General features: G+C 37.3%; 1 protein-coding gene across 3 annotated transcripts in view; it reads left to right on the top strand.

Moving 5' to 3' along the window:
- The window catches only part of FCHSD2 (FCH and double SH3 domains 2), a 255,934-nt gene that overhangs the window by 164,788 nt on the left and 74,794 nt on the right, over nucleotides 1-16,352 (top strand). The gene's annotated exons all lie outside the window — the stretch shown is intronic.

Here is a 16,352-nt window from a genome sequence, read left to right as displayed (position 1 = left end):
TGTTTTCATTGAATTGCTTGTTTTACAAACCAAAGGTGTTGAGAATGTGGATGCAACCAGAGCTGGTGTTCTTTTTTCTGTAGTGTCTCTTGGAAAGACATAAACTGTCCAGAAAGTGTATGTACTTTATTTGAGAGTAGAGACATGACATTTCCTGGGAAAAATGGGAGTGATGGAGAGTCAAACTGGACTAAGAAGTATCTTACTGTTCTTTAAGTTTTTCTTTACTATCTAAAATCCCCTTTACCTGTCTTCTATCCTGTTCTGATTTCCACTGGTTAGAATACAGGTGGTGAGAGCAATGAGGGATTGTTTTGGCATTCCAGATAAGAACTCATGGAAACATTTTCCCATAAAATGTTGGACCTAGAGGTTTAGCCATTTTAATACCTTATTAGGTATAACTTAGTGCTTCAAACTGGAGACTTGGTGTCCCATGATGACATGTTTTCTCTGGGGAAATATATGTACTTTCAAACAACCCATGTATTAAAGAAGTTTTTTAGCATTGCTTCCACTTAAGGCTGTGATTGCTTATGTAGTCTACTGTTAAATCAGAGCTTCTAACTACAAATTTCTCTTTGAATACTCTAAAATAAACATTTTATTAGCTTAAACAGTAACAAAAAAAGTTTTATTTTAAAAATTATACCCACAAATATAACGAACTCTTAAAACTCCATAGCTCTAAGAAACTAAGAAAAATGCATTATTATTTTGGGATATGCCAGTTGCCAAAAACAAAGAGGAAGTTTATATGCCTGGACAAATCTCAGATTATGTGTCCTTGAAGAATTTACTTTGAAGTCCTCACTCATGTATGTGTTAAGAATAGGGTAGGTGATGCTTCAGATTACTCATTTCATAAAACATTTAGGGTACTAAAAAGATAAAAAAAATAGAGGCAGGAACCCTTAAAAAATAGGAAAATATTCTCAGTTTTCATGTTTTATGTGTCAATTCATTTTCTTCTTTAGTCTAATTCTACATTTTACAGTATTAGAAAATTCATCAGTCTGCTCTTAGCTAGTAACAGAAACTTAGCAAGTTTCTATCATTGCATTGATAGTGGCTCATAGTACTTTTCTTGAAAATGTCTACATTGTCTGAATTATTAAGGTTATAATGCCTGTAGGGTAAATGATTGTCAGGCTTTTCTGCCTTCCCGCCATTAGGATTGATGATGGATCCCTGTGGTCTTAAATGTATGCCTGATGATGGGCACCTGGAGTGGGATGTGGGCGTACATAGGTGGGTACACCTGGGCTGAGACTGGGCTTATAAGGGCAGCATTATGGGGACACCAGACTAGAGGAGAGAAAGAGAAGCAGAGAGAACAAGTGAAAGAGCATGAGTAGCAGTGGTGGAAGAAACGAGCAGAGAGAATGAGAGAGGCCATGAGAGAACACCAGAGAGCCCAGAAAGAGTGAAGATTTGCTGGGTACTGGGAGGCCTGCTGGCATCCTGGCCTCCTGGTACCCCTGCCTGCCGTGTACCTGGTAAACCCAATGAAAGCCTGAAAAAGACACTGAGGGCTCAAGGACTCTCCTTCACCCGTCTGCATTGAGTCATAGAGAACCTGCTCTGGCCCTTCCTGCAGCTACATTGGTAAAATCAATAAAAGACTGAAAAAGCCAGAGGGCTCCAAGACTCTCCTCCTTTACCCGCCTGCATGGGATCTTAGAGAACCTGCAATGTGCCCTTCCCACCTTTACAATGCCCTAGCTGGGGGGGAGGGGAGATATATATATATAAAATTTATGGATAACTTGAAAGCAGGATTCATTGAATTAATAAGGATTCATTGACTTAATAAGTTATTTAAAGTATGGTAGCTTCTGGGCCTGGCTTTGAGAAGAAACACACTCTTCTTATCCTCAAAGAGCTCAATCTAGTGAAAGAGCAAGATAAATAAAAATGATACTGATTATACTCATGAAATCACGGCAGGAAGACCATGCTTAGTAATAATGACAACTATCATTTTCTTTACTTGCTATTATCCCAATCACTTTAGTCATAGTATCCTTTTTCATCTTCTTTCTCCTGTTTAGAGTTCATAGTTCATTAAAAAAAAAAAACAAAAAAAACTCTAGCTACTAAAAATGAAGCTATCATATGATCCAGCAATTCCATTCCTAGGAATCTACCCAAAGGACACAAAAACATTAATTCAAAAGGATACCTGCACCCCTGTGTTTATTGCAGCACTGTTTACAATAGGTAATTATGGAAACAACGCAAATGCCCAAAAATAGATGACTGGATCAGGAAGATGTGGTATACATACACAATGGAATATTATTCAGTAATCAAAAAAGATAAACTCATGCCATTCACAGCAACATGGATGAAGTTAGAAGGGATCATGCTCAGTGGAGTAAGTCAGAAGGAAAAAGGAAAATATCGAATGGTTTCACTTATAGGAGGAATATAGGGGAAACATATAAGGGAAGGAAAAAATAACAACAATAATAATAACAAAACTAGCAGGCAACCATAAATAAGAGACATTCTGTGAGAAAGAGGGAAGAAAAGGGATCGAAACGGGAGAGAAGAGCACAAGGGACTGTGGTGATAGTTCACGGGTGAACTGGTGGCGGGAATTTTATGGGGAATACACAATGATGTAAAAGATATAAATAAAAATAAATTATTTGGAAAAAAACTAGCTGTATTTGAGATATACTCTTTTGTTCTGCAAATGCAATGAAATCCCAACTCTGGAAGGACCTCTTTCTCTGTACCTGCATCTTAATAGCTAAGTACTGCTGGATCATATTTTTTAACAGGGCAGATTCACTGTTATAATTTAATGTGAATCAGTCTCAAATGAACCCTCAATACTGTTCTGGTATCCTACTGTATTTCCTGGGTTAACTTGTCCTATTGTTTTAAAAAAATTTTTTTCAACTTTCCTCCTTCTCTTCAAACCTCACACTTCTTTTCTTTCATATTTAACAAGTGGTCTTTTTTCCTAATTTAGAGAGAAAATAGAAACCTTTAAAAGGGGACTCCACTATTGGAGTCCCATTACTTTTTTTTGATGATTTATTAATCTGATTTTATACTAGATATAAATAACTCAAAACTTAATGTAATGAAGTGAAATCATTAACATGATCTAAGAAGGCAGAAGTCTATAGATAAAGATAATGAAAATTAGGATGCAGTTCATTTTCCCATGTTTTTGAAGGGAATAAGTAGACAATTTTATCAATGAATGTGACATTCTCTACCAGAGTACAAGTATTAATTTAGCTTTAAAAGTGAGCATGAGGCTTCTGGAATTTAAGAAAATAACCACCTGAATAATAACCTAGATGTATATTCGAAATTGATCTCAAAGAAAATTTGTATAAAAGATAGTTGTGTGTGTGCGTGTGTGAGTGTCTGTGTGTGTGTAATGACAACCATGGTCTTTATGTAAGATGAATTCTTAAATGGGGCCTTAATGTTATTATTACCTATCAATTTTCAAATAAAAGACTGCTTGGCCTTGGTTTTTGTTTTGTTTTGCATTTTGTTTATAAATTTGTAGAAATCTTTTAACATTACTATTATAAAACCACTAGAAGAGGGCTTCCACTGGTGGCGCAGGCAGTTGAGCGCTGTGCTGTGAAGCTGTCTGCAGCCTCTGCAGCGCCAGTTGGATCCAGGCTGGCCAGCGAGGGTCCCACATGGCGCGGCAGACCTCTCCTGTCGCGCCCGCTTCTCCCCTCAGCAGTGTATTTCGTCAGTCTGCCTGTTCTGCTTCCCGCTCTGTCTCTGGTGAATCCTCTCACCCTCCCACGCATCTGGCCTGTACCCCGGTTCTTGTATAAAACAGATAAATCTTTAAAAAAAAAAAAAAAACATAAGAAAAACACTTAAAAAAAAAAAACACTAGAAGAGAAGCATTGGTCAGAGAATCAAACTCTGGTACATAGAAGCTCAGAATCGCTTGTGTGAAGATGGTTGAAACATCTTGATTTCTATATGCAAACCTTATTTATGATCTTGAAATAATTCATGGCCTCTAATCCTGCCAAGAATAGCAACAAGCTTTCAGAAATTCTCTGCTCTATCATTTTGGAAACTTTGCTTAGGAAATTAAAATATATCATCTATTAGTATAGTTGGAGATAAAATAGTAAATATTCATAGAATTGAATCAAATTTAGTTTTCTTGGCAGTTAGGCAAATTGAGAATATTTGAAATATAATGACAACAATAATTCTGGACTACAGAGATATGTACTTCAATCTTTTTTTTTTTTTTTTTTTTTTTTTTTATAGAGGCATGTTTTTTTTTATTTATTTATTTGTTCATTTGTTTTTGTTTATACAAGCACTGGGTACAGTCAGAAGTGCGGGAGGGCGAGAGAATTCACCAGAGCCAGAGCGGGGAGCAGAGCAGACAGAAGGACCGAAGTACACTGCTGAGGGGAGCAGCGGGTGGCAGGAGAGGTCTGCGCACCATGTGGGACCCTCCTCCGGTGGCCGGGGAGCAGCCGGGAATCGAACCGGCGCCATAGGGGCTGCGGGCAGCTTCGCAACCCAGCGCTCTACCGCTGCACCACCGGGGAGGCCCTGTACTTCAATCTTTACAACACAGTGTGCAGGTAATGTGGCTAAGTTATAGGAAGAACATGAATAAATTTATGTGTGTGGCTATAAAAGATTCAGATCCATTAGGTGGACTGTTTGAGCCTTTTTTTTTTTTAAGATTTATTTATATATACAAGAGCTGGGGTATAGGACAGAGGTGTGGGGGAGGGGTGAGAGGATTCACCTGAGACAGAGTGGGAAGCAGAACAGGTAGACTGACTGAAATACACTGCTGAGGGGACCAGCGGGCAAGTCAGGAGGTCTGCTGCGCCGTGTGGGCTAGCTCCCTGACCGGGAATCGAACTCATGCTGCAGTGGCTGCAGATTGCTTCATAGTGCCCTGGTTTGAGCCTTCGAAAGACTTTTTAGTCAAGAAGTAAAATGAGGGCCTCCCCTGGTGGCACAGGCGGTTGAGCGCAGTGCTGTGAAGTTGTCCGCAGCTTCTGCAGCACCTGTTTGATTCCTGCGGGCTGGTGAGGGTCCCACATGGCACAGCAGACCTCTCCTGTCGTGCCCGCTGCTCCCCTCAGCGGTGTATTTCGTCAGTTTGCCTGTTCTGTTCCCTGCTCTGTCTCTGGTGAATCCTCTCACCCTCCCACACATCTGGCCTGTACCCCAGTTCTTGTATAAATAAATTTAAAAAAAAGAAGTAAAATGATCAAATTTACATCTTAGGAAGGTTTCTGTGACAGTTATGTGAAAGATGGGTACTACAAGCAATGCCAATAAGGTCATTACCATGCTGACCTGTGACCATAAAGTTGTAGAGGATGAGAGAGTAAATTCAGAAGTAAATTTTTCTGCTGCTGATGATAAAAGTTAACATTTACAGAGTGTTTACTATGTATAAGGATGTTTACTATATAAAAGGACCTGTGCTAGACTTCACATGAAAGATACTGACACAAAACTCGCCTTTTAATGAGAAAGATGGGCCTCCTCTGGTGGCGCAGCGGTTGAGCGCTGGGTTGCAAAGCTGCCTGCAGCCTCTGCAGCGCCATTTCAATCCCCGGCCACCAGCGAGAGTCCCTCATGGCGCGCAGACCTCTCCTTGCCGCCCACTGCTTCCCTCAGCAGTGTGTTTCGTCAGTCTGCCTGTTTCTCTTCCCCGCTCTGGCTCTGGTGAATTCTCTCACCCTCCGGCGCTTCTGACTGTACCCAGTGCTTGTATAAATGAATAAATAAATCTTTAAAAAAAAAAAAAAGAATGAGAAAGATGAGTACTTTTGGTGACATGTACATGGTGATAGGAATACAGAGAGGAAGCACATCTCACCATGATACCTCCACTTTTGTTCTTCTGAGGAGTTTTGTTACTGTTTTATAATTCCAAATAAATTTCATCATTTTTTTTTTAATACAACACATTTATTTTCACTAGTTTCTATGGGTCAGAAGTTTGGGGATCAGTTCACTGCGTGCTCTGCTTAAGGTTTCACAAAAATAAAATGAAAGTGGTTACTGGTCTGCATTTACAACTAAAGTCTTAACTAAGGATCTAGTTCCCAAGTTTGCTCAGATTGTTGGCAGGATTCATTTCCTGTGGCTAGAGTTCATGTCAGCTTGTTTCTTTTAAATTTCATGATTTTTTTATTCTATTTCTCTTCAGATTTTGATAGGGATTGCATCGAATCTCTATAGTGGTTTAGGTAATAAAGATATTTTAATGAGATAGATTTTTACAGTTTATGAAAAGGCATAACCTTTTGTTTGTGTCTTTCAACAGTGTCTTGCAGTTTTCTGTGTACAGATCTTTCACTTCTTTGGTGATGGGATTGTTTTGTAGATCTCTCTATATATGAGTTCATTATTTGCCTACACTAACACAACAGATATTTTAATACTGATTTTGTAGACTGCTGCTTTACTGCATTCATTATTTCTAGTAACTTTTTCCTGGGGTCTTTGGAAATTTATGTCTTTCATGTTGTCTGCCAAATATTGGTAGTTTTACTTCCACTTTGGATACCTTTTATATCCTAATCATGTTTAATTGTTCTTGTTAGCACTTCTACCACTATATTAAATAGTAGTGGTTAGAACGAACATCCTTATCTTGATCTTAGAGGAAAAGCTTTAAGATTTTTGTTGTTGAGTATGATGCTGGCTGTAGGTTTGTCATATATGGCCTTCATTATGTTGTGGTATATTCCTTTTGTATTCATTTTGCAAAGGATTTTTATCATGAAAGATTTTTTATTCTTGTCAAATGATTTTCTGTGTCTGTGAGATGAACATATACTTTTTGTCTCTCCTTTGGTTGATGTGGTATAGCATGTTTTTTGATTTGCATAAGTTGATCCACTTTTCCTTCCCTGGAATAAATCACGTGCAAACATTTGTATGATTGTTTTAGTTTTTTGTTGAATTTGGTTTGCTACTATTTTGATGAGGATTTTCCATGTACCTTAATCAGAGATATTCACCTGTAACCTTTTTTTGTGATTTTCTTATCCGGTTTGTTAACTGATAATGTTGACTTCTTAGAATGTGTTTGAAATTTTTCCCTCCTTTGTACTTTATAGAAGCTTTTGAGAAGACTAGATAAGAATTTTTCTTCGAAAGTTTGCTAGAACTCACTAGTTAAACCATCTGGTACTGGGCTTTTGTTGTAGGGCAGACTTTTGATTATTTTTTTCCTTGGTTTTCTATTTCTTCCTGATTTAGTCTTAGAGGGTTATATGTTTTTAAGAATTTGTCACTTTGTTCTGGATTGTTTAATTTGTCACAATATAATTGTTGTAGTATTTACTTATGGTTCTTTGTATTTTCTGTAGTATCTGTTGTGACTTTCTGATTGTGTTTTCTATCTCTTTTGTCTAACAGTTTGTCTATTTTGTTAATCTTTCCAAAGAACTAGCTCTTGATTTTGATGATCTTTTGAGTTCTTTTTTTATTTCTATTTCATTAATTTCTGCTCTAATTTTTGTTATTGCCATCCATCCATTGAATTTCTCATTGTGCTTTTTTAGTTTCTTTAGAAATAAGCTTGTATTTTTTTTAACCAGGAAAGAATTTATTAAAATGTATGAAATTCAATATAAAAGAGTCATCATCAAAGACAGAGTCTGTAGGCTTCTACCCAAGAAAGAGGTGGAGGCTGTATTTAAGCAGTTTTAACCCAGCAAAATTAAAGTACTTTCTTTTCTGTTCTTTCAATGAAGTCATTCCATCTCTTGAATTCGTGATCCCCTTGTGCCTGTGACCTCTTATGTCAAGTTAAATTCCATATCATCAGCCTAGAGGGGTTGTTAGTCTAGAGGGTTAGATAGTGGTAAAACTTTATTTCATCTGAAGTGTGTATTGGGGAGGAGTTCCTTCTTAGAGATAGGGATAGTCACCATCAGAGTGTGAGTAGGTGACCTTCCTTTACTTTCAGCAGAGAAAATGCTGCTTTTTTCTTTATTATGACTTAGCTTCAGCCTGAGTTAATGTCCAACAACGTGGACCTTCCTGAGACTCACTAGACACTATCTCCTGCCTAACACATTCCCCCCTTAAAACAGTGCCAATGGTGGGAGACAGGTCACTGAGTTCTCACCGTGTGCTCACAATTGCAAGACACCACTCATGCTCTGAGTACAACAGTGGGGTTTATTAACAAAAGAGAGATTGGGAAAAGAAAAGAGTTTTTAAGGCCACAAATGTCTAGCTGTCCTACCCCAGATAATGCCCACAGTGTGCAGTATTCCAGAAGTAAAGCTGCTCATGCAAGTTGGCACTGTTCCTTTGACAAGAGGCTTGAGCTTGTAACACACTAGTAAGCAGTGGGCCAGGTTCTAGCTAACAGTGGCAGCTAGAGGTGATCACAGGTAGAGCTACTGAGATGACAAAAAATAGCAGACAACAATAGCACTCCAAAGGCCAGGCTGAAAAGCACTGGCTGCTGGAACAGTCAATGGTGGACACAATAGCACTAGGAGGCAGTGCCAGAGGATCAAAAGCAATGGACAACACTCAGAGGTGGCTGGATACAGGTTAGCAGTGCTGGTCATAGGTCAGCAGTGCTCGTCAGCATTGGATAGCACCAGTCAGCAGGTGGTAGCACCAGTCAGCAGGTGGTCGCACCAGAGAACGGCACCACAACTAATAATTTCTGCCATCAAGATCAGTTTCAATCTCCCCAGGGATTTGCCCAACTCTTTAGGGATAACATAGGACCTTATAATCCTGTATCTGGTCTTTTATGTCAACCATTGAGTGACATATAATCAGCACTCAGTTTTTGTAATTATGTGTGCCCCTCCTTGGGCTACTGTCAGGACACTAAAGCCATTTTATTTTGAAAGACTGCCTTTTACATCTGTGCTAGCTCAGTACTTACATTTTGGCAGGAACCATTTAATGTCCATTTGGTAAAGTTATCCAGATGCAAATTGCATCTTCTGTACCTGGCCCAGTTATAATGAAGCTTATGAAATGTTCATACAAATAAAACTGCTTGGGTCTATTGATGTGCTAAATAAACCAGGTTAGCTGAAGTGTGTATGCTTTTTATATCTTTTGTCTGCAGCCAACCCCAAACCAAGAGTACATCTACCAACCCCCCCAGGAGTAGCCAATGCTATAAGTTCTGACTGCATAGCCATTGAATTCCATTCCAGGCAGGCCAATGGTTTGTCACCCAATTAGTAATAAACCAATCAGTAGGCTGTAGGTGGATAGTAGGTGTGCATGCCTTGAGTAGTATAACCAGCCAAAACAAAATTTTGGTTTGTTCTCAGAAGAGCAGGACAGTGAGAGCACTGATCCAGTGTAGGGTCAGAGTCCTCTGACGTCCACTTAAACAGGAATTTCAGTCTTCTGTTTTTTCACAAGAATATTCAGTATTCGGTTCAGCTGCTATTTCCAGTTGTGGAAACCCTGAGCCAGAGGTTCATACAGCCAACTGTTTTGTCTTCCATGGGAATTTTTTTGTTGTTCCCTCGGGCTCACCAGTCTCTCTTCAAATTGTCCCACTTAAGGAAGAAACAAATGTCCCACCAGAGTTGCCATAACTGTGTTACTGGATTTGGGGTTCTCAAGTTTTCTGAAGGGGGGGGAAAAAAAAAAAAGAAATAATGAACTCTGCCAGTACCAAACAAGAATTTATTAAAGCATATGCAGTTCAGGATAAGTGAGTCAACATCAAGGACAGCGTTTGTATGGTGCTACAAGTTTAATTTTTTCTTTGTGTTTTACATTTATTGCGTTAGGCCTGTATTGTTAAAACTTTCCTCCTACTACTATTTTGCTCTATCCCATAGGTTCTGATAGTGTTTTCATTTATCTCCAGGTCCTTTTTAAAATTTTCGCCTTTAATTTCCTCATTGACCCAAAAGTTGTTCAGTAACATGTTGTTTGTACTCCACAAATTTAATCTTCCCCTTTTTCTTCTTTTGATCGATTTCTGGTTTTATACAATTATGATCTGAAAAGATGATTGATATGATTTCAGTCTTTATAAATTTACTAAGATTAGTTTTATATACTAGCATATAATCTACCCTTGAGAATGTTCTATGAACACTTAGAATGTATTCTGATATTTTGAAATGGAATGTTTTGTAAATAATCTATTAAAACCTTTTCATCCAAATTCTCATTTAAGTCTATTGCTTCCACATTTCTGTCTGGATGATTTGTCCACTACTACAAGTGGGATGTTAAAGTTCCCTACTATCGGGCCTCCTCGGTGGCCCAGTGGTTGAGCGCTGGGTTGCTAAGCTGCCCGCAGCCTCTGCAGCGCCCGGTCGATCCTCGGCTGCTCCCCAGCCACCAGAGGAGGGACCCACATGGCGCGCAGACCTCTCCTGCTGCCCACTGCTCCCCTCAGCAGTGTACTTCGTCCATCTGCCTGTTCTGCTCTCCACTCTGGCCCTGGTGGATTCTTTCACCCTCCCGCGCTTCTGACTGTACCCAGTGCTTGTATAAATAAATAAATAAATCTTTGAAAATAAATAAATAAATAAATAAATAAATAAAGTTCCCTACTATCATTGTGTTGCTGTCAATATCTCCCTTTCAGTCTGTTACTATTTTCTTTATGTATTTCAGTGCTGCTATGTTAGATGCATATATATTGATAGTTATATCTTATTGTTATATTGACCCCTTTATCATTATATCAATGCACATCTTGGTCTCTTGCAGTCTTCTTTGGATGGGAGTCTGTTTTATCTGATATAAGTATAATGGTTTCTGCCTTTTAAAATTTTCTATTGACTTGAAGTACTATTTCCACTCTTTCACTTTAAGTCTATGTTTGTCTTTATAATTTGAGTGAGTCTCTGGTAAGAGGCATATAATTGAGTTTTACTTCTTAGTCCATCTAACCACTCTGTGCCATTTGACTGGTTGAGTTCAGTCCTTTCATAGTAAACATGATTATTTATATATGAGCATTTGCTAAATGAGATTTGTCTTTAGTTTTTATGAGGAGGTTTCTTAACTGAATTCTCCATTATGTAAATGTCCAATATTTGTCTTTGTCATTCTGACTTGTTTTACTATACATAATTACCTCAACTGCCTTCCATTTTGCTGTAAATAGCAGCATTTTCCTTATGGCTGAATAATGTTCTGTTGTATAACTTTTGTCACATTTTCTTTTTCCAATCTTCTGTTGATGGCTATTTAGGGTGCTTCATGTCCTAATTATTGTAAATGGTGCTGCAGTAAACATCACAGAGTATATAGTTTTTTCAGTTGCTGCTTTCATGTACTTTTGATGGATGTCCAAGAGTGAGATTGTTGGATCATAGGCTATTTCCAATTTTAATTTTTTAAGGTAAATTCAGATTGCTTTTCCATAATGACTGTACCAGTTTACATTCCCACCAACCATGTATTGGGATTTTTTTTTCGGTACCTTCTCCAGAACTTCTTTGGGGTCTTTTTAATATGTGCCGGTCTCTTGAGTGTGAGGTAGTATCTCATTGTCGTTTTAACCATTATCTCCTTATTAGAAGCAATGATAGACATTTTTCCATGTATCTGTTAGCCTTTTGGATGACTTTTTCCTGTTCATTGTTTTTATATAAAAATGCAGTGGATTTTTGTGTGCTGATTTTATAACCTGCCACTTTGCCATATTCATTTATTGTTTCTGATAGCTTTTGACAAAGTCTTTCAGGTTGTTTATATATAATATATTGTCTACAAATAGTTAAGTTTCACTTCTTTTCCAACTTGGATTCCTTTTATTTCCTATTATTATCTGATTGCTCTAGTATAACCTCTAATACCAATTTAACCAGAAACAGGACAGTAATCATTCCTATCTTGTCCCTAATTTTAAAGGGAAAGTATTCAGTTTTTCATCATTCAGTTTTTCACTATCATATTAGCTATTGATTTATATTATATGGGCTTTATTATATTGAGATAAGTTCCTTCTATTCCCATCTTGTTCAGAGTTTATATCATTAATGGGTGTTGAATATATTATCATGATTGTGTCTTTACTTTTCTTGATATAATATACTGCATTCATCATGTATATTGAATCATGCTTGTGTCTGTGGGATAAATGCAACTTGATCATGATGTTTAACCTTGTGATTTCACCTTCCCTGATCTTCCACTCATCAACATAGATTAATGTTTTATCTATGTTAAGCATTTTCAACAAATTTTCTTATCAAAATAGTTAAAGTTGATAAACAAAAGTAGACAAAAAAATTATGTGGAATTGATTCTGCTCTAAAAATTCTGGATGCTAATATTAGATTAGTATTTCCCATACAGACCTTCTATATCTTCCTGGCAGTAAAATAGAGAAGAGAGAGTTACTCCACCTGAGTGATCAAGCAAAACTAACATATATAAAAGCACATAGGGAGTTTCCAAGCATTAAACTCATGAGTGTTCTTCTTCCGTAGTTTTATCTTCATTTGCTAAGAATTGTTTAGACATGTCATAAGGTTTAGAGATTGTTTGGTTCTTGCCCAAAATTAAAATATTCTTCAGTGTGTATGTTAAGAGTGTTGACAATGTGTGGGTCTGAAAATTATTTCTGAAGTGAAAGAAAGTCTATGTTATAATATGCTTGTCAAATAGAATTTTCTCTGCACTTTATGGGGTATAAACTTTGTCTGGTATATTGAACTTTCACCTCATTTCCTCAACAACCATGATTAATTTCAGTTAGCTATTAAGAGCCTATAAACAAACTCAGAAATGGTAGACTTCATATTAGTGGGGATATAACAGGTTGTAAAGGTAATGATGTTGAGATTCTCTACATAAAGAAATGTTTTGATCCCTGCACCATATCAAGTTTTATAAATTTTTTAAAATAAATGTAAAAAATAGGTATTTATCTGATCCTAGTATGGGAAGATTTTCTGTATCCTAGCAAAGGCAAACACTGCATTAGAATATGGTAATAAATGTGACAATTCCAAATTTTAAAAATGTGTACTACAATAGTAGTAACAATAGCTAATACTTTTTGGGCTAAGTGCTAAGCATTGTAGGAGGTACTTTACATACAAAGTGCCAAGATTGAGAAACTTTGCCCTAGACTGACAGGATCTATATAACAGGATCTAGCTTCCCATATTATCAAGACCACAGAGTCATGGTAGCTTTTTTTTTTTTTTAAGATTTATTTATTTATGCATACAAAAACGGGAGTACAGGCCAGAGGTGAGAGGGGTGAGAGGATTCACCAGAGACAAAGGGGAACAGAACTGGCAGATCGACTGAAATACACTGCTGAGGGGAGCAGCGGGTGAGTCAGGAGAGGTCTGCTGTGCCATGTGGGTTGCTCCCTGGCCGGGGATCGAACTCATGCTGCAGTGGCTGCAGTAAGCTTCATAGGTTGCATCTTAACCCCTTGCGCCACCAGGGAGGCCCTCATCTTAGCTTTTGCCTTTATGTAACAATTGTTTACCAGCTTCCCAGTTTGTAGCATCTGTTTCCTCACTGCTTACTATTCTGCCATTTAACAGATTACACCTCTTAGGTTTTTTTTGTTACATCCCCATCCCACTACAAGATAATAATTTTGTGTAGTATTCTGATAATTATTCTGTATTGGTTTATAATGATCTTTAGAATCTGCTTGTTAATCTCTATTTTTATTGGGATTACATTGCATTTATAGAATATTTGCATATACTCAGTTTTTATGTTGAGTCTTCTCGAGTATGAATATGATTTTCATTCAGTATAATTAGGTTTTTTTTCTTACAGCCTTCAGTTAATGTTTATCATTTTCTCCCTAATGATGTAGAACATTTCCTTTTTTTCTCTCTCTTTTTTAATATTGTTGTTTTGGATATTTCCCCCTTATATTCTAATTTGTTTATAATGCATATAAATAATACTGATGTTAGTATATTGACTTTACTAAGATAATTTTCAGACCCTAAAATTTACCCATTATAAGTGCTAGCTGAGTGATTTTTAGAAAATTTGTACTTAGGTAACCATCATCACAATTCAATTTTAGAAAACTTCCAGCACCTCTGAAAGTTCTCTTCACCTATTAGGACCTACTACTTTCTTATACTCAGCCCCCAAAAACCAACAGTCTGCTTTCTATCGGTAGATTTATCTTTTCTGGATGCTTTGTTTAAATGGAGTAATATAATACATGGTCGTTTGTATCTGGCTTCTTTCACTTCACATGATGTTTTTGAGATCCATTTACATTGTACCATGTATTTGTAGTTTATTCTTTTTTTTTTTTAATAATAAATTTTATTTTTATATTCCCCCATACAATTGCAAACGCCCCATGCTGACCCCAATCCCTCCCCTCCCGCCCCCCACCCCCAAAAAGTGTCTCTGGTTCATAGTTTTTTGTTGATTTTGATTTTCACTTTCTATAGTTATTCATTTTCCTGGTCCCTTATTTAAGTTTTCTAGATTCCTGCTATGAGTGAGACCATCCGGTATTTTTCCTTTTCTTTTTGGCTTATTTCGCTGAGCATGATCCCTTCCAACGCCATCCATGTTGCTGCAAATTGCATGTGTTTATCTTTTTTGAATGCTGAGTAATATTCCATGGTATATATGTACCACATCTTCTTGATCCAGTCATCTATTTTTGGGCATTTGGGCTGTTTCCAAAGCTTAGCTATTGTAAATAGTGCTGCTATAAACATAGGGGTGCAGGTGTTCTTTGGAATTGATGTTTCTGTGTCCTTTGGGTAAATACCTAGGAGTGGAATTGCTGGATCATATGGAAGCTCTATGTTTAGTAGGTCCAGAAATCTCCACACAGCTCTCCACAGTGGTTGGACCAGTTTGCACTCCCACCAACAGTGCAGAAGAGTTCCTTTTTCTCCACACCCTCGCCAACATTTGTTGTTGCTAGTTTTTTTAATATGTGCCATTCTCACTGGTGTGAGATGGTATCTCATGGTAGTTTTGATTTGCATTTCCCTGATTACAAGTGATGTTGAACATTTTTTCATATGTCTGTTGGCCATTTGCATTTCCTCTTCAGAGAAGTTTCTTTTTTAGCTCTTCTGCCCATTTTTTGACTGGATTATTTTCTTTGTTGTTGCTGAGTCTCATCAGCTCTTTGCAGATTTTTGTGATCAGTCCTTTATCATTAGTGTTGGGTGCAAAAATGTTCTCCCAGTTGGTGGGGTTTCTCTTTGTTTTTGTTATTGTCTCTTTTGCTGTGCAGAAGCTCTTTAATTTGATGTAGTCCCAGCTGTTTATCTTTGCCTTCACTATCACTGCTTTGGGTGATGTGTCTGTAAAGATGTCTTTGATGTGCAAATCCCGTAGTGTTTCGCCTATATTTCCTTCTATGTATTTTATGGTTTCAGGTCTTATGTCTAGTTCTTTAATCCATTTTGAGTTGATTTTTGTGTATGGTGTGAGGTAGTGGTCAAGCTTCATTCTTTTGCATGTAGCGACCCAGTTTTCCCAGCACCATTTATTGAACAAACTTTCTTTGCTCCAATGCATAGTCTTTGCTCCTTTGTCAAAGATTAGTTGACCATAAATCTGTGGGTTTATTTCTGGATTTTCTATTCGATTCCATTGGTCTGTATATCTGTTCTTGTTCCAATACCATGCAGTTTTGATGATTATGGCTTTGTAGTATAGTTTGAAGTCTGGGAGTGTGATGCCTCCATTCCCTTCTTTCTTTTTCAGGAGAGCTTTGGCAATTCGGGGTTTTTGGTGATTCCATATGAATTTCATCAATAATTGTTCTATTTCTTTGAAGAATGACATTGAAATTTTGATTGGAATAGCATTGAATCTGTATATTGCTTTTGGTAGGATGGCCATTTTAATAATGTTTATTCTTCCAATCCATGAGCAGGGGATGTCTTTCCATTTCTTTGTGTCTTCTTCTATTTCTTTTAACAGTGTTTTATAGTTTTCTTTGTATAGGTCCTTTACCTCTTTTGTTAGATTTATTCCCAAATATTTGATTTTTTTTGTTTCAATAATAAAAAGGATGGTTTTTTTGATTTCTTCTTCTTCAGATTTATTGTTTGTGTATAGGAAGGCTACTGACTTTTGCGTGTTGATTTTGTATACTGCCACTTTACTGAACTGATTGATGAGTTGAATTAGTTTTTCTGTGGAGTTTTTGGGGTTCTCTATGTATATTATCATATCATCTGCAAATAGTGATAGTTTGACTTCTTCTTTTCCTATTTGGATTCCTTGGATGTCTTTCTCTTGTCTTATTGCTCTGGCTAGGACTTCCAGTATTATATTGAAAAGCAGTGGTGAGAGTGGACATCCTTATCTTGTTCCAGATCTTAATGGAATTGCTTTCAGCTTTTCACCATTGAGAATGA

Source organism: Talpa occidentalis, unplaced genomic scaffold (assembly GCF_014898055.3).
Source record: "Talpa occidentalis isolate TD23 unplaced genomic scaffold, MPIMG_talOcc4v2.1 talOcc4.3, whole genome shotgun sequence".
NCBI classification, from domain to species: Eukaryota; Metazoa; Chordata; class Mammalia; order Eulipotyphla; family Talpidae; genus Talpa; species Talpa occidentalis.
The sequence above is the reverse complement of the archived record's forward strand: the minus strand, read 5'-3'. Positions and strand labels throughout refer to the sequence as shown.